General features: G+C 39.3%; 1 protein-coding gene across 3 annotated transcripts in view; it reads left to right on the top strand.

Moving 5' to 3' along the window:
- The first annotated feature begins 2,359 nt into the window (after window positions 1–2,359).
- taok1a (TAO kinase 1a) overlaps window positions 2,360–19,893 on the top strand; it is a 169,935-nt gene continuing 152,401 nt past the window's right edge. The window contains exon 1 of one of the 3 annotated variants that reach the window (XM_072589756.1): window positions 2,360–2,539. The gene's annotated coding sequence lies outside the window, so the exon portion shown is untranslated. The other 2 variants (XM_072589757.1, XM_072589760.1) reach the window with 2 other exon arrangements.

The following is a 19,893-nucleotide window of genomic DNA, read 5'->3' as shown; positions in this document are numbered from 1 at the left end:
ATTACTTTCCCGGGTCTGCAGATGGCTAACTTTCATGGGGTTGAGGATTGCAGGTAAGATGCAGGTGTCTCTGAAGTGTTGAGAGACTGGACCTTTGAAGGGGCTCCCATATGTGGCTCATCCTCCTGCCGGGTGCCTATTGGAACTACCTTGACTCCTTGAGAGGTGCCTATTGGAACTACCTTGACTCCTGGAGTGAAGCTGAGGTCACTTGTTCTCCTGTCAACATGCTGTTCATGCTCAATACCAATGCCTCCTGTGATGGAATGCAAGTCTGGCAGACACCACGTGTGCTGGACCTGGCTCTTCATGGAAGCTGCCAACCATTTGATGGAGATAGTCAGATGCATGCATGCTGGAACTCATTACAGGTGGCATGAGTGGACACGTCCAATCTTCTATCTAGTTTACTGTGTGCCTCGGCTAGACTAGGCTGATGCTTTTGTATCTTGTCGTCACTTTAATGAAGTTATTAATGACTAATACAAGGGGGGGTCTTCTCCAGCCTAATGCTGAGCAGGGATGTGATTTCCAGCAGTTCTCCAAGTGCCAATGACCTGGGGGTATTTCTTCCTGAGCCACCTGGGAGACATGGCAAAGATGTTTTCGGAAATCTCTGCTTTGTTATCACTTTGCTACAACACCTTACTCAAATTTCCGACAATATTTACAATAATGAAGATCGCTTGACACTTGAATTCTAGCTTGATGACTAGCACTAGATGTGCTACTCTTAAAGATAACAATTCTGTCCCTGCAGCACCAATCTTCTATTTTCTCATCTAGTTTAAGTTTTGTTCAGCGTTTGATGTTTTCCCTTGCATACCATATACCTGTTTTTTCCAGCAGAGGTCAGTGGATAGTGATCAGAATAACAACAATAACCATTTTTCCCAATCTAGTCCAGAAACATTGACATCAAAAGTACTTTGTTTGCAGACACCTCAGCTGAGATGAGTAAAGAATGGGAATTGAAATTAGATCTTTTCTCGCTTAATCTTTTTAATTACTTTCCTGTAGGCAATAAAGTATGTATTGAATCAATGTTATGGTTGACGGAGTAAGATTCCTGGACAGCGTGGAACACATACTACTACAACGCTTCAGAAAAATGTGTTATATTTCTTCAGGGAAATGGATATGATTTATATGCCAGTGGACAAAAGGCAAACTACCTGACTGAATATTTATCTATAGGAATGATCTGGATGGGTATATGAATAGGAAAGGTTTAGAGAGATATGGGCCAAGTGCTGACAAATGGGACTAGATTAGGTTGGGATATTCGGTCAGTATTGACAAGTTGGACTGAAGGGATCTGTTTCCATGCTGAAGGGATCTGTTTCCATGGGAGGGGGGAGGGGGGGGAGAGAGATTGGGGAGGGGGGGGAGAGAGATTGGGGAGGGGGGGAGGGAGGGAGAGAGAGTGGGGAGGGGGGGAGGGAGAGAGAGTGGGGAGGGGGGGGGAGGAGGGGGGGAGGGGGGGGGAGGGGGGGGAGGAGGGGGGGGAGGGGGGGGGAGGGAGGGAGGGAGGGGGGAGAGAGAGTGGGGAGGGGGGGAGAGAGAGTGGGGAGGGAGGGAGAGAGAGTGGGGAGGGAGGGAGGGAGAGAGAGGGGAGGGAGAGAGAGTGGGGAGGGAGGGAGAGAGAGTGGGGGGAGGGAGAGTGAGTGGGGGGAGGGAGAGAGAGTGGGGGGAGGGAGAGTGAGTGGGGGGAAGGGAGAGAGTGGGAGGGAGGGAGTGGGAGGGAGCGAGGGGGTGGGGAAGGAGAGTGTGGGGGGAGGGAGGGGAGGAGAGGTGAGGAGGTGAGGAGGAGAGGAGAGGGGAGGGGAGGGGAGGAGAGGGGAGAAAGGGGCAGAATGGGGGGTGAATTGAGAAGGGGAAATGGAGGGGGAAGAAGGGGAGAATGGAGGAGGGAGAACATAGGAGGTGATAATCGGTGGGGGAGAAGGTGATCGCGAAAGGGAATCTGGAAGAGGTTCACGGAGAAGGGAGGGAAGAGATAGCGGAGAGCGGGGGAGGTGGAGCTCCCTGGGTGGGGGCGGGGCTCGGGCGTGGGGGCGGGGCGAGAGCTGGAATCTCGCGAGGTGCAGCGCGCGGGGCGGGTGCACGGGATTTGCGGTTGGAGCGACAGCAGAGGCAGAGGGAGAGGGAAAGGAGGAGGAGGTGGTGGATAGAAACAAGTCTCTCCATCAAGACCCCATTGAAAACAAACAGAAAAAAACCCCGCTTTTAAATATATATATATATTTTCACACACGATATCGAAAACACCAGGCTGGGGGTTTGTGGGGTTGTCCCTCTCCGTTTTGTTTTTTTTGAAGGTGTTGGGAGGGGGGGGGGAGGGGAAAGTGAAGGCGGAGAAGGAAGGGAAGGGGAGGGGATCCACCGAGAGACCCAGGGCTGGAGTTGTTGAGTTCGTCTGCTCTCCCTGTACCCGGGGGAGGGCGGAGAGACCGCCAACTGGGGCGGATGCTGGAAGTGGCGGCGGCGGTGGTGGCTGCGGCGGCCGGAGACGGGGAGGCCGAGAGCAGTCTGTGAGGTAAATGTGCGCATAATCCGTCCCTTCACTTCCGCCATCTTGAGGGAGAGAGAGAGAGAGAGAGAGGGGAGAAAAATTGGGAGGAGTTTTTTTTTGCTCCACTTCTGACAATTTTCTCCTCGATTTGTGGCCGGATTGCAGCCGCTTCACATTGGTGAGTCCGAGGATTTTCTTACCTTTCTCCTCTCCTTCCCTCCCCCTCCCAGTAAAATTATATCATTCACCACCACCATCACCCCCCCCCCTCCCCCCATACACACCCTTCAAACCACACCACCCTCTTCACCCATAAATTCTCCTCAATGACTGTATATTTTAATTAGGGAGAAATGCAGGATTCCGATGCCCCAAATTCCTTCTCTCTCTCTCTCCCCCCCCCCCCCCCCCCCTCACTGTCTCTGACTGCAATGCTGGTACGAGCTTGCGTACATCCGTCATGTCTGTTTGTCAGAGAGGGGGAGAAAAAACATTAGGATAAAGAAAGCCTTTATTAGAATGGCAGCGTCTGTGTTTTTCACCACTTTTTGAAATGAACGGTTTTCACTCAGCTGCGGTTCATTATTAGTTGAACGTTTTTCGGGTGTTTACAAACCTGTAAAAGAGTCGTGACAGTATTCTCGAAGGTTGGTGTTTACGATCTTTTTTTCCAGAGAATTTTATGGGCCCCCTCCCTCTTTTTTTTGGACCGTGTAAATGACAGATTTGTCCTTCAATTACAAAAAGCAAGCTTTCCCCCACGCCTTCCAGTTCTGTCAGTATTGATAAATACTGCGCTGCATTGAGAATAATTTAAAAGTCAAATATAGGGTGAGGGAGGATTGTAATCATGCTGAAAAGGGGTGCCTTCATTTTAATGTTTTGATATCTGAATTTGGGGTATAAAGTTCTCCAACATAATTTTAATGAGTTAATCGTCGTTTTGAGTAAAATAAAACAAAAGCATTTACAGCCATAAACCGACCTTTAACTTGTGCAGTGCTTGACATTTTGCTAGCCCTAGATGTTTATGATTTATTCTTAGATTGTGTAAACTGTTGATTAATATAGACTGAACAAAATATTTTTGAACATAAATTGCTAGAGTTCTGTAAACTAATATATCTGGAGTAAATTGTATTGTTTTAATGTCATTTGTATCTCAAAAAATGTTTACCTACAATATATTTGTCTTCAAGGAGATTGTGGTACAGTGTTAATGTCAATGGACTAATAAGCCAGAGGTGCAGAGAGGGTTTACTCCCAACTTGCTGATGAAATTTAGGTTCAACAAATTAATAAGTATGGAATTGAAAATTAGTGTCAGTAATGATGAAACTGTCAATTGTCATTTTTAAAAAAAATTAGTTTACTAATCTAATTTTGGGCAAGTGTTTGGAATTCCTTAGCTGGTCTGGCCTAAACGTATCTCCAGAATCCTGAACTACCCTTAAACTGCTGAGGAAACCACTCAGTTACACAAAACTGTTATACGTACCAAATAGACTTTAAGAAAGTGTTTCACAGTCATCTTCTCAAGGGCAGTTATGCTAAACAAGTAGGGGTATAGGTTGTGATTTCATTCCAGATTTTCAACATGATACACAATCTCTGAATCAGTATGTATAGAAATATTAATATTTCAAGGAAGTAATGAGATAATACTGGAAACAACTGATTCTGATTGATGTTTCTCACCCTATGAACCTGTAAGGTCTTGTGCAGCCTGTGATAAATAGTGGTGATGACACATTTGTGGTTTGATGTAGATAATCCTGCAAGTTATCTCCAAATTCATAGTTATTCATTGCATTATGAAACGAGGGAAAAAGTGCAGAAGGTATAACACTTGACCCTTCACTCCTCCCTGCTCACAATCCAAGGTCCTAAAGTCTTAACAGGTGAAGCAGCATTTCACCTGTACCACCTCCAATTGTGTGTATTGTATTTGCTGCACTCAACATTGCTTACTTTACATTGGAGAAACTAAACGCAGACTGGGTGACTTCTTTGTGGGACACCTCTGGTCTGTGCACAAGCAGGGCCATGACTTTGCCATAGCTGGTCATTTTAACACAGTGTCATGCTCGCATGCTCATCCGCCTATCCTCTGGATGTAGATTTGCATCCAGAACTCAACCTGAGCTACAACTCTTCTCAAAACTCACTAAGGCTTATCCTCTGATTGCTGCACTGTTCCAGTGAATCACACAGCAAACTGGAGGACCAACATCTCATCTTCAGACTAGATACTTTACAGCCTTCTGGACTTAATATTGAATTCAACACCTTTAAATAACGAACCAGCTCCTATATCTTCCCTTTTTTTAGCTTCTTATTAGGTCCTCTCTCCCCTCACCCCATCACAATGAGATCTAGCTGTTCTTTCATGTTTGGTGGGAGATGCACCATTGTTCTGCCATTTTCATATTCCGATTACTTAATCTGAACTATCAATATGTTTCTATGTCAACACTAACCCACCCCCCCCAAAAAAAACCTAGCAGAACTGCTGTCCCTCCACATTTCACTTCAGCTCTGATGAAGAGTCATACGATAGTGAAGAAGGCATTTGGTATGCTTTCCTTTATTGGACATAGCATTGAATATAGGAGTTGGGAAATCATGTTGCAGCTGTACAGGATATTGGTTAGGCCACTTTTGGAATATTGTGTGCAGTTCTGGTCTGTCTCCTATCGGAAGGATGTTGTGAAATTTGAAAGGGTTAAGAAAAGATTTGCAAGGATATTGTTAGGGTTGGAGGTTTTAAGCTACAGGGAGAGGCTGAATAGGCTGGAGCTGTTTTCCCTGGAGGCTGAGGGGTGACCTTAGAGAAGTTTATAAAATCATGAGAGCCATGGATAGGGTAAATAGACAAATCTTTTCCCTGGGGTGGGGAAGTCCAGAACTTGAGGGCATATGTTTATGGTGAGGGGAAAAATTAAAAAGCACCTAAGGGGCAACTTTTTTTATGCAGGGGATGGTTTGTGTAGGGAATGAGCTGTCATTTGAAGTGGTGGAGGTTGGTGCAGTTACATTTAAAAGGCATCTGGATTGATATATAAATAGGAAGGGTTTAGAGGGATATGGTCCAAGTGATGGCAAATGCGACTAGATTAGGTTAGGATATCTGGTCGGCTTGGACGAGTCGGATTGGAGGGTCTGTTTTCATGCTGTGTGTCTCTATAACTCTTATCTAGACTTGAAACATTAGTTTGCTGTCTCTCCATTGATGCTACCTGACCTGCTGTGATCTCCAGCAGTTCCTTTCAGTAAAAGGAAAATCTAGCACATGTATACATGGTGAATAATGATTTCTGGGAGTTGTAGCAAAGCACTATTCTGAAGGAGGAGTTCAGATGACAGATCTAAAATGTTTACAATTTTCTGTCATCTGACCCCCCCACCCCCCGTTAGTTAACTGCTGTGACATTTCTTTATATATTTTTGTTCAATGAGGATTTTTTTGTTCAGTTTTGACTTTTCTGTGAGATTGTTGACTGCAGCTGCAAGTTTGCATTGTATGCTGGTACAATGGCAACATTTAAGAGGCATTTGGATGGATATATGAATAGGAAAGGTTTGGAAGGATATGGACTGGGTGCTGACAGGTGGGACTAGATTGGGTTGGGATATCTGGTCGGCATGGATGGGTTGGACCGAAGGGTCTATTTCCATGTTGTATATCTCTATGACTTTCAAGTTCATTGGTGTGTAGGTATGCCCTCACTTTTATAGCCTGGAAGTTGGAGCATGGGAGAATTACTTTCAGGATTTTTACAAAAAAGTATGATGTTTAAACCTGTGCAGAACGTTTCAAGGCATCTGTAGTTGAACAACACCTGAACGTTAAATTTGAGTGAAGTTTAATGATTAAAATTCTGCATTTAAGTAGTAAAGAGGGGATTTTGCTGGTAATTTAACATGGGTGAATTCTAAACTAAATCTATTGCTATACAGTGAAGGAAGTATTTGTAATCGCTAAATTGATATACTGCTTGTATTGAACCTAAATAAAGAAATATTAAATTCTATAATTTCAGGTGGCATCATCAGGAAGAAAATTGTATAATTTTATTACAAGGTTTATAGAGGATTATTTAATTGTTAATCATCCAAATGATTATTTGTCACAAGTTATCCATTTTGGCTTGGAAGTTGGAAAATGAATATTTTTCTCAAAATTCAAATTTGATTTTGCGAAGAGAAAACTATATTTTTAAATATAAAGTTATTGAATAGAGGCCATGCATATATAGGTTTTCCAATTAATTAATTTGTTAGTGACCATTTTAAACTTTAAAAATTCCTTCTAAAATGCAATAATATTTGCAAAGAGATGCCTGACAGATTTCTAAAAAGAGTCACTATTAAATTCTCAACAAAATCTATGCAGTTTGTCATATGAGCGGAATTCTTAAATTTCAGTTCTATCAAATAATATTACAATTTCTTTTGTTTACTGTTTATTCATGGGGAGGGACAAAAGATCAATCCTCTTTGTTACTACTACAAAAATCTCTATCAAGTTTGTGAGATGAGATTGGGTTGGGATATCTGGTTAGCATGGTTGAGGTGGACTGGAGGGTTTGTTTCTGTTTCTGTGCTGTTTGTGGGCGGCACGGTGGCACAGTGGTTAACGCTAAACCCGGGTTCATTTCCCACTTCAGGCGACTGTGTGGAGTTTGCACATTCTCCCAGTGTCTGCATGGGTTTCCTCCGGGTGCTCCGGTTTCCTCCCACAGTCCAAAGGTGTGCAGGTCAGGTGAATTGGCCATGCTAAATTGCCCGTAGTGTTAGATGAATGGGTAAATGTCGGGGTATGGGTGGGTTGCGCTTCGGGTCACTGTGGACTTGTTGGGCCGAAGGGTCTGTTTTCACACTGTAAGTAACCTAATCTAATCTCTGACTCTGTGACTCTATAACTGAAAATTCCGATGATGTGCAGAGTGCAAATTAGCATAGACTTACTAGACAAGACCTCTATACTTAATACTGGATTATTGGAAATGTATCCTGGTCTGTCAGAATAGTGAAAGCAAGCACTGATATCTGTTGACTGAATTGTATCTTTTTTGAGAGGCTTATTTGCAATTTAACTATCTGCTGTAGGCAGTTTGCATATATCGGGGTGCAATTTTTAAAATTACTGTTACAACAGTCCTTTGAATTGCTGTTTTGAGATTCTGGAGGCTTAATTTTAAGCTTTGTAACTAAGATGTTGCAGAGATCTCAAATTACCTTTGCTAATTGTAGAAGTAGCATTTGAATTAAAGCACGTGTTAAAAAAATTCTCAAAGCACATGATGTTTATCAAAAAATAACTTTGACCTTGACCAATAAGTTTCTCATTTTCATTTTTGAATATTCACTGCATTATTTCATGTAAAGTTGACATTTTCTGTGAAAGAAAGATGCATTTTTGCAGAGAATATTCTGCTGATTCAAATTTACTGATCCAGATGGAGAAGGGTTTATTAAAAATTATTTTGTGGTATTCTAGATTTTTGCCTTCAGTATTGATTTTATTTTAAAAAAAGTTATTTTTTTTGACTTTTTTCCCTCTTGTTTTTAAGATTGCGTAACTCTTCTTTGGTTTACAAATACAATCTAGAAGCAATTAATTTGTTGATCACAAGTTGGCAATGCCACATCAATTGTGTAAACTGTACATGGTTGAAGGTGAAAGTTTAATTCTCAAGATGAGGATGGTCTTAGGAGTAACAACTTGAGGTGCTGTATTTGTTTCAGCTGTTGCTATTTAGGAAGGGACAAAACAAAGTCAGCCAAGACTTGTACTCATTGCTGTGCTTTAATTGTTGCTGGAAGATATGCATTTGGGGTGTTTGATTAGATATAATCGGTTGATAATGCACTTCATTGTTGATTAGCTTGCCAATATACTCTCACATGGAGAATGATTTAGCTTACCATTGCTTTTAATTGTACACTAGCAAAGGATTGTCTTTTCAGGGTGAGAAGAGAGAAAATAAACATTTGTTCTGTGGACAGGATTTCTTTTTGATGAGGGAGGTCAAATTTAAGGTAAATTTTGTGGCAATTTTTACTTGAAACACTATGTATCCTTGGCTAAATAGATTTTAATGCAACTCTTGGTTGTCAAGATTCCAAAATGTGAGATTGTTGCTCTTAAGCATTTTTCATATCATGTTTTAGTTCTGATTCTGATTACATTGCAAGGTTTGTGAAGGTTTGTAGCTCAGGTTGAGGGAGAGAGGGTCGTATCTTTTTGTGGCTAGCTGATGTTCGTGTATCCTGGTGGCTAACTTTCTTCCTCTTTGTTTGTGGCAGTCCCTGCATGGAATTTTGTAGATGACGTTCGTTTTGTCCATGGGTTGTACTGAGTCTTTTAAGTTTGTTAGTTTTGTGAGAGTGTGTTGGTGTGTTTGTGTGCTACTAGGATTCCAAGGGGTCTTAGTAGTCTGGCTGTCATTTCTGAAACTTCTTTGATGTATGGTAAGGTGGTTAGGGTTTCTGGCTGTGTTTGGTCCACTTGTCGTGGTTTGCTCTTGAGGAATCTGCGCATTGTATTTTTTGAGTATCCGTTCTTCATGAATACGTTGTATAGGTTGTTCTCCCATGTAGCCCTACACACGGATGAAAAAACCCCCCACCATTTCGACTGGGACTACACATCTATCCTGGGTCAGGCTAAGCAAAGACATGCCAGAGAATTCCTAGAGGCCTGGCACTCCAACCACAACGCCATAAACAAACACATAGATCTAGGTGCCATCTATCAACCCCTCAAAAAACGAACAGAAAATGACATCACCACAAACCCCAGGAACCTCATCCAGGAGAAAGATATAAATAGAAAGCAGGAGACAACAGCTTCGCTTCACTTGGAGGTCGCCACTGATGATGTTACCTAGCCTGGTAATGAAACGTCTGGATATTAAACCTACAGCTCAGCGAGCAAAACTACACCCTAAATCTGATCACATTGTTTCAATTTTGACTGTTTTGGTTATTTGATATTGTTTCTAGACTTTTTTTAAACAACCCTACTCTTGTACTTTTTCTGTTTTGTAGAATGCTACAATTTAGATTTTTTAGTTAATACAAACATTTTGATTATGTTTTGTAGATGGCATTTTATGATGCTTGGGTCTTTGCATTACAGTAGGCCTGAACAAGGAATAGACTTGAATATGCATTGTGCCAAACAATAATATTGAAGTTAAAAATGACATAACACAGCACAATTTAACATTAAGTTGTATTTGATTTAACTAAATGTCAAGCTGACTGGGGCAACACACACATTCTATGACGGGTGAAACAAACACACGCATGAGAGTTCTTAGAAGCATGGCATTCTAACCAGACTCCATCAATAATCACATCAATTTAGATCCTATCTACCTTCCCTTGAAAAGAAAAATAATCAAAATGACATCATCCAACTTAAGAAACTAAGACCTATAAATAGAGAGGTGGGGCATACCACCCGCGTTTCACCGTAGACACTCACTGATGATGTTACCTAGTATGGTAACAAAACGTCTGAAAACAAACCTTCAAGCTCAGTGAGCTAACATACTTACCATCAACCTGAGCTACAAATCTTCTCAAATTGCTGAGCAGAACTTTTAAAAAGGTTTTTAACTCAGAGTTTTTACTTGCCCAGATCGATAAGTTTGCCTTGAAAGTTGGACCAGATTATAAATTATTGAGGCTTCAAAGTTGATCAATATTGGGTTTAACTTGCAATGTTGTTTTCTGTGGTGATTGCCAAACTAGAAATAGGCAAAGTTAGTAGTTAGCTGATAAATAGTATAAAAAGAAAATATTAAAGTGACAACTAATGTTAAGCTTGTTTGTAAATCTAATTATATACATCTTGAATTTCTGTACAGATTTTAGCAGAAACTCAAAGGTTCAGCTTTCTGATTAGTTTGTTTCTACTGTAAAGTTATTCCGTTTTTATTACAGACACAATTTCACTTCCTTTCAACTACTATGTTTTTCACTAATAACACAACAATGATAGAAAACAAATGAAAAATTACTAACATAACTAAATCCAATACCCAAGTCTTTCTGAAGTGAATAGCATTACAGGATTTGGATAGGAAGCACATTGAGTAGTACTAAAATCTGCAAAGGAATTAACAATAAAGCTGAGCATTCCTTTTTCAAAAGGATAGGATAGATTGCTGAAGAAGAGATACGTAGTGATAAGGACATTGAGATTAAAAAAAGGAACTTGATCAATAGGATAACAGCTGTTGCTGGGTGGGTTATGAACTAGTACAGATCGGATTGAATAGTCTATTTTATGTTATCATTTCTAAATGGCATGTCAGCTGTCTGCCTTGCAACCTTCCTGATACCAAATATGCTACTACTTAGGACTCCAGAAACAATTTTTGGGCTCTTCGCTGCTTCGGGCATTTAAACTTTGCCTTAACTCTGTGCATCACTTTACCCTTGGGTGTTAACTTACTTAGCCATGATGCTGAATATGCACTGATAAAACACACTATTGATTCTATACCCTCTAAATTGCTTCAGTATGCTCAGATCCTTACCTACTTTAGCTGGGGCATTATTCCTAAATCTTTGGGCTTCTGCTTTTCTTGTGTCCGCTTGGCTCAGCAATAGGTATTTTACCTGAGTCAGAAGCTTTTGGATTCAGTCTCCATTCAGGACGTGAGAACATAATGTATGCTAATATTTAATTGAATTCTTGAAAGTGAAATTGACTTCAACATAGTAGTTGAAAGGAAGTGAAAGTGTTAAACTAATGCTTCATTTCCTATTTTGGTGGATGCATACTTGTCTGTGGGACTTTATGGATAGCTGAACTCACAAGGGGAAGCCACCTTCTAGGGTGGAGTTTTAAAGTTTCGCTCTATGTTTAATGCAAAAGAAAAGTGCAGTGCATAGAAACAAAAAAAGAGAAAGTCATTCATTCTGTTAATGGACAGTTTTCTCAGTCCCAAAATAAAGTTTATTACTTTGTCAGAAATTAAAGCTCTGATTATGCTAGTGCAAAAGTTCCATTAATATATTTTAACCAAATGACCAGCAATTCATAGTTCCTCGAAAGTGGAGACGCATATAGATAGGATAGTGAAGGTAGTGATTGGTATACTTCCCTTTATTAGTCAGATCATTGAGTATCGGAATTGGGAGTCATATTGCGACTGTACAGGACATTATTGATTAGGCCACTTTTGGAATATTGTGTGAAGTTCTAGTCTCCCTCCTATTGGAAAGGTGGTGTGAAACTTGCAAGGGTTCAGAAAAGATTTACAAGGATGTTGCCAGGGTTGGAGGATTTGAGCTATAAGGAGAGGCTGGATAGATTGGGGCTGTTTTCCCTGGAGCATCGGAGGCTGATGGGTGACCTTATAGAGGTTTATAAAATGATGAGGGATGTGGATAGGGTAAATAGACAAACACGACTTTTCCCTTGGGTGGGGGAGTCCAGAACTAGAGGGTATAAGTTTAGGGTGAGAGGGGAAAGATTTAAAAGGGACCTACAGAGCAATTTTTTATGCAGAGGGTGGTGCGTATATGGAATGAGCTGCCAGAGGGTGTGGTGGAGGCTAGGACAATCACAACATTTAAAAGGCATTTAGATGAGTATATGAACAGGGAGGCTTTAGAGGAATATGGGCCCAATGCCGGCAAATGGGATGACATTAGGTTAGGATGGACGAGTTGGACTTAAGGGTCTTGTTTCTGTGCTATACATCTCAATGACTCTAAATATTGACCAAAGTTCTGATCTACTGTCAAACATCAAAAACAGATTAATTTGTTCACTTGCTTCATCGCTGTTTGAGAGACCTGTGATGCTGGTACACTTATGAATGGTAACTTCACCTCTGAAAAAGTCTTGGTTGACTGTGCAGTACTTTGCAATATTCCTTTGCTGTGAAGAAAACTAAGAAATGCAAGTTCTGTATCTTTGTTAAAACTCTTCTCGAAATCTATCTTTTCAACCTATTTTTTGCACATCCCCAATAATTTCTCCAAAGTGCCACAAGCTTTGTGCATTTATACATTAGCTTTCATGCAAAATATGAACTACTTGAATCTTGTTTTCGAACAATGTAAGGTTTGACCATGTTCCTGGTGTTTTGTATTTAACTGTTTTGGCACACTTTTTGAACGGCCCTATGTAACTGACTTAAGCTACTTAAACAATCTTCGTCAACCTTTATTTAATTAGAATCTAAAATGCATAGCACAGAAACAGACCTGTCGGTCCAACTCATCCATGCTGGCCAGATATACTAAACTAATCTAGGTCCATTTGTCGGCACTTCACCCGTATCCCTCTAAACCCTTTCTATACATATACCCATCCAGATGCCTTTTAAATGTTGCAATTGTACCAGCCTCCTCCACATCCTCTGGCAACTCATTGCATACACGCACCACCCTCTGCATGAAGAAGTTGCCCCTTAAGTCCCTTTTTATATTTTCCCCCCTCACCCTAAACTTATACCTTCTAGTTCTGGGCTCCCTCACCCCAAGGAAAAGACCTTGCCTATTTGCCCTATCCATAGCCCTCATGATTTTATAAATCTTTATCAGGTCACCCCTCGGCTTCCAACTCTCTAGGGAAAACAGCCCCAGCCTATTCACCTCTCCCTATAGCTCAAACCCTTCAACCCTGGCAACATCCTTATAAATATTTTCTGAACCTTTCAAGTTTCACACTATCTTTCCAATAGGAGAGAAACCCGAATTGCATACAGTATTCCAAAAGTGGCCTAACCAATGTCCTGTAAGGCCGCAACATGATTTCCAAACTCATATACTTGATGCTCTGACCAGTAAAGGTAAGCATACCAAGCACCATCTTCACTATCCTATCTATCTGTGACTCCACTTTCACTTGCGCTCCAAAGTCTCTTCGTACAGCAAAACTCCCCAGCAAGACAGTTGTGCTAGTATTGAGGTACACAAAAAATTGTGGAATTGATAAAAGTGGCAAATCTTTTGAAAAACAAGACAAAGCTAATTACATTTTTCATGAATGTAGCTTTTTGATTGAATGGGCACTTGAAACTTGAAGTTCTGCAGGGTAGGGTGAGGGAACGGGGCAGACTGATTTGCTGTGCAGAGTCAACGTGGACTCTGGGCTGCTTAGACTCTTTTCTTGTGGCATAAATAACTTTTAAAAGTTGATTATTTTGAGTGTTTCTTGGCCAAGATATGCTATGGTTAATGTTGAAAGACTTGTTTATCTATTTTCACAGTCCAGAGAATATTTGTATATCGTAAACAATCATCCACAAGTAACAAAAAAAAATCAGTTCCTGGTTGGTGTGCCGGTGTTCTGTAGTCATGAAACTTACCATCAATAAGTTCATACTGACGTTGTTTCAATGTAATAGGACCGTACGTCATCCATTTCGGGGAATGTGGGAGGTGACCGTTTTGTGTGTTTGCACAGTATTACAAATAATATTACTGTATATGCTAATTATTTATTCAAGGTCATGCATGTTTCAGTGTTACAGAAAATAATATCTAACTTTGTAAATCTGTGGACTGTATCAATACTCTTTTACAATGAAATCGAGCCATGCTGTTGTAACAAGGTATGATGCAGCGGCCTCGACGTTACTTGGTAAAATAATTAACAATTCACTAGTGTAGTTCACTACTTTCTTCAGTACCAAAGTTTGTAGTATTGATTTAGGTAGCCTTGATTATATCTCATTTAAAGCTCTGGAAGTGTTGTCATTTTCAGTTGAGAATATAATCCTCCTCATACTTATTATTACCAACTGCATTACATGCCAAACATGATTTTGTAATCTCTCCTCCCAGACAAAAAAGTCGTCATTTTTAGTTGGTTAATATTCTAGAACTGGTGGTGGTGTATTAAATTCCATGTTTTCAAATGTAAGCTTAGCTTTGACACTAAATTTGCTAGTCACTCAATAAAACAATGCTGGCAGTATAAGTATGGTTTATCTTCCTTTAAACAGCATCTGAGTTGAGATATCCTTGATTGGTCAGTGTCCACATGTCAAGCTGGATTGAAGTTTTGTTTTCCTTTAGCGATGTCTTTTTTTCGCCCAAGAAGGTTCAGCTTTATACCAGAGTTTATGGATGATGTGCATGCACATTTAGCTACATTGCTGGAGTTGTTGCACTTTGCCTTTTTGTCATTGCAGTCAAGATAAAATAATTGTATTATCATTAACTTGGTAAAATTATAGAATATAGAATTTTTAACAGACTATATTAATTTGTTTCAGAGTTTCAAATTTCTAACATCACAGTCTAGTGTTTGTAATACTTGCTGATTAGGCTGGAAGGATCACAATTAGAGCCAGCAACAGCTGCAAAGCAGAAAAATTCAATTTAAGCTATTTACAAATTTTTTACACTGTTAGAATTCCATTGGGAGTTTTTTTTGGTCCACTTTGCTTTTGAAAGCCATTGGTGCAAATAATTAAATGACCACTGACTGCATGTTAACATTCTCATCCACGCAAAAAAGCAGAATCTAGTGTAGGATATAGCGGCTAACTGACAACAACGAAATCAGATCATTGTGAGCATATAGATGATTTGTAACCTGCCAAATGTTCAACTTTATATCAGTACCCTTGCATTTGCTGAGTATAGAAGTCAAAAGCAATTCTTTCTGCAGGAGAAAGATTTTTTCCCCCAAAATTCTTGTGAAATAAAATAAATGAAGCACTTTAACAGATTTGCTTCATCAAATGATGAGACAAACATATGTAAAGGCTTTTTTAATATATTCATCAAAATGTTTATTAATTAAGAATATTTTGATGTCTGCTCTAGGGCCTATTAAGTATAGCCATCTGTGTGTGCATGTGTGTGTAATATATATATATATATTATATATATAATATATATATATAAACCAACCTTTTCAGAGATGTTAATACACATCACTGGAGCAGGTGGGACTTGAACCTGTGTCTCCTGGCCCAGAGTTGGGAACCCTGTCCTTGCACCCACAAGAACCACCAATTTATGCTCACAGCTCTGGAAGCAGGGTGTTGTTAGCTAGCCAAGGAAACAGAGCCCAAAGGTCAACCTAATGTACCATGTGTTAGTAAATAATCCTTGAAAACATTGGATTTCGAAGTTGAGAACTCTCAGTATAATAAATTAAAGATGCATCGTTGACTGTCATTTTAGGCAATGATAGCTGAATATATATACCTAAAGTATGTTTCACATTCTCGGCTAATTTAGCTGGAATTTGCAAAGGCACCATTTGTGGTTCTATTTTTCATCACTGGGCCTGCAAGAAAGAGAATTGGCCATGCTTATTGTTCACTTGTAAGACCTTTATTAGTAAGTGTGCTTGCATGGTTTTTGAATAAGTTGCTTCTTGATACTTTCTACATTCAAGTTGCATGCTGATTCTTAAACTATTCAGTTTCACATAAATCTGCGTTACAGAAGTATTAGGGGCCTTTAATTTTTTTATAGAGAAATCCGAGCACCCTGTAATTAACTTAGTGAAGTATGCCACACGTGTTTGGTTTTTTTAAATAAAAAACAAAAACAATAGTTGAACAAAGTAAACACTATAGCTTATAAAGACTAATTCTATAAACTAAGTTCTACTTTTTACTTCCTTTCAAGAGTATGCTTTGTCTTATGAAATCTTAAAGATCCCTCCACTTTTACTGGCACAAGTCCAAAAGATATGCCACAGACATCCGAATTTATTTTGATTTTGGTATTCCCAGTTGGATACTATCCCTGGTGGTATAAGTTACACACAGAAAATTACATTAACTTTTGGCTAAGCCCTCCTCCAGTTTTCTTTAAAGGTGTCATACTGTTTATTCTTAGTTTGCTTTGATGGCTTTGACACAGCTCTTACAAAAATATGATTCAGAGATGCCGGTGTTGGACTGGGGTGTTCAAAGTTAAAAATCGCACAACACCAGGTTATAGTCCAACAGGAAGCACACTAGCTTTCGGAACGACGCTCCTTCATGACAATCACCTAATGAAGGAGCGTCGCTCCGAAAGCTAGTGTGCTTCCAATTAAACCTGTTTGACTATAACCTGGTGTTGTGTGATTTTTAACTTACAAAGGTAACTATTGAAATTGACTGCTATCTAGTGTAAGACTGAGAATCGCTGTTGATTTCTCCCACTAACTGCAAGCCAGAGCAAATCTTCTAGCTACTCTTCCCTCCTGAAATCCAAACTGAAATGCCTGTTTTTGTCTGCAAATACACATGGATAAACTAACTGGAAGCACTTTCTAACGAAGGTTCACTCTGAATTCCTGCCAAGCTTGTTGATGGAATATTTGTTAAATTTGTTCTTAAAGATCAATTCTGGTATTGCAAGACAAATGTAGGTTAGTTTTTGTGCTTAAATCTAGGTTATTTAGAACTGCATTTGCATCGCAGGTATTTTTTGGTTTCTCAAGCCGATACTCCCTTTATCTGCAGTTAGAAATTTGTTCCTTAAAATTCTAAAACCTGAGTAATAAATTTAGTTTTTCGCTACACTCAATGAGGTAATGAAGGACTGTATGCACTTGTGGAACTTATTTCTGGCAAAATCTAGGATCTCCAGCTGAGAATGGAAATGGCAAACTGTGTAGTCAGGGTGGCTGGAGATTTTTGGGGAGAATGGTATGAGGAGGACCATTGTATCTCTATTCTCTAAGATTTGAACAATTGCTTAATTGTTCCTTTCTCATCAAACAGTTATTTGTCACAGAAAACGGGCAAATGTCCTTAAGGGATGACTACTTCAGTGACATGGCATTGTACTGACCATAATACCATTTAAAAAATCATTAGTCACATTATCTTTTTCATTGTATTATCACAGATTACAGTAAAATCAGTGGGTCTGTCATCCGAATGTCAGTGACATATGATAATCAGTGATGATTAAGGAGGTGTTTCATGTGTATTCATCTATGAATAGTCATAACTGTTTTTGGTATTGGGAGGCAAACTAATTCACATGATCAAACATATTGTCTGTCAACAAACCAAAGTTGCTCTTTATGGTATGATGGCATGTCACTGTTTAAAGCTATGGAAGTGAAGCAACACTGTTTCCAAACCTTGCTGTAATTAAGTTTTGATTTTGATTATATTACTCGTTTTTCTGTAGCTGCTGAATCTGTTTGGGATATGGTTTCATGATATTGACACTTTTCTATTATTTCTCCCAACTGATGATTATTCATGCTTAAACTCATTCCATGACTTTTGGCAGCTGGTTTGACTATATAAAACAACAGAATCAATCTTCATCTGTCTTTATTTTTGCTTATTAAAACTGAATATGAACCTCCGTTACATTCACTATTTTCCAATCTAAAGAACATTCCCTGGATCTAGGGAGCTTCAGAAGATTAAAACCAGTATATCAACTATCACATTAACCACTTCTTTTAAAACTGTGGATGAAGTTCGTGCTGACTTGTTCTGCTTGTCCTTCCAACAGTTTGCTCAGTATCACTTCCTCAATGATTTTAACTTTCTTGATGTCCTCCTTCCCTTCCAAGTCTTCTGTAGTAGAGTTTAGAACAAATTTCTTGGTCGTGTATAAAGGTAGCAAAAGCACCTTGTTCCACCAACTCCCTGACTGATTCAATTCTCAGCTCTTTTTTTCAAAGTTGCATTCAGAGGTCACTGTTTTTGTGCTTTGAAACTAAAGTTAGCTCAACCCAAAGTAGAGAAAACATTTACTCTGATTTCTTTAGTTAACTTTAGAATCTTAGAATCCCTAGTGTTGAAAGAGGCCATTTGGTCAATCAAGTCTGCACCAACCCTCTGAAGAGCACCCCACCCTGTCCCTGTAACTCTATAGCTGCTCTCAACTTGAGAGCTCAAACTTCCTCGAGTCTGGATGAAATTTAAACTTAACAGTGCATTACAATAAAATATTAAACATGAAATATAGCCAATTAGATTTTTAGGAAGAGATTTAAGAATTCCCTTACTCACCTACTTTGTGCCTGAACTATGTTTCCACAATCTTTAACAGTGGTTTAAAAATTATTTTGCCTGAAGCTGATCATCCACAAAGTTGGTCGCTCTCCAGATCAACATGATGCCATTTGCAGCCATTTGAAGAGGCTGTTCAAATTATTGAGATGCTTTGGAATATCTCTGTTCTGGAGAGTCAGTAAGCAGATAAGATCTACCCATTTTAACAGTCCTCCATTGAGAAGTGCTTGTATGTCAGGATGTCTCTAATACAATGAACGTACAAATTTGGCCATTTTGATCTACCCACTAACTTTAATGAGTTGTGTGTTATGTCAGAATGTATAACCTGCAAATTCAGCTGAGGTTGATCTTGTACTGGATCTTGAGCTTGTGATGAGCATGATATATATTTGAGCTAATGTTTAAAATGTTCTTTCACTTTTATTTATATGGTGGACTTGGCCATCATATGATTAAATAAGTTAGTTGTTTGCAGTCAGAAATCCAGAAGACTCTCAACATGATTATTGTAATCAGGCAGCAGTATCTTTTGAGGTATTTGTAACTGAGACTTGTAATGTGTGCATTGCGCTAAAGACTTGATTAATGAGTTTCAGACAGGTTCTCACTGACCCACTTCTAATTTGATTTGATTTCCTTGTACTTTGAACTTATAGTTTTGCAGTGATGCAATGCTGCATAGTTAGCTCTTCATCATGGCATAAATTTGACTTGACTGAAGTTCATGCTCCTATTATTCGAATTGTGCAGTTTTGTTGAAAGATTTGTATTGTTAGACAAGTGACTTACTTGATGAAAGGATGCTAGGTTCTTATTTGATTAGAAACTGTACAAGATTTCATGTGTCATGGGAAATTTGTGATTATGCTGATTTATTTGAGATATACCTTTGAATGTTGTGTTAAATTGCTTGTCCTTTGTTCCCAATTAGTTGTTTTTATCATTGCTTCCAAATTTTATTTCATCTTCAATGAGCACTAAATTAACTTCAAGCTCTAAAGTAACATAGGCTAAGAAATGTTGATTTATCTTAAATTTACACATGCAAGTGTAGTAGATGTTAGTCTGAAATATCCAAGTGCAATAACCAACACAATGTATTGAAGTTTCAATAAATGGAAGGCTCTGAATGATTTTTATTGCTCAATGAATAAAAGAAACATTTATGTTGTTTATTACTACTTTCTGTAGACATTTTCCTTTATTCTCAAGGTTCAACATGAACTGGAAAATTGGAATTTTCTAGGGTGTGGATGCACAGCTGCATTTCATTTTTATCTTCTGTCTTACTATGGAACCACATTTCTTCTAACCCTTTCCCTGGGGTAGAGAAACAAGCAATAACCTTTTGGCCTGTGAAGCACCAAAGAATGGACAGATTTCACTTGTGCAAGCTTT

Source organism: Chiloscyllium punctatum, chromosome 19 (genome assembly GCF_047496795.1).
Source record: "Chiloscyllium punctatum isolate Juve2018m chromosome 19, sChiPun1.3, whole genome shotgun sequence".
NCBI lineage: Eukaryota > Metazoa > Chordata > Chondrichthyes > Orectolobiformes > Hemiscylliidae > Chiloscyllium > Chiloscyllium punctatum.
This window is presented reverse-complemented; position numbering and strand designations above follow the sequence as displayed.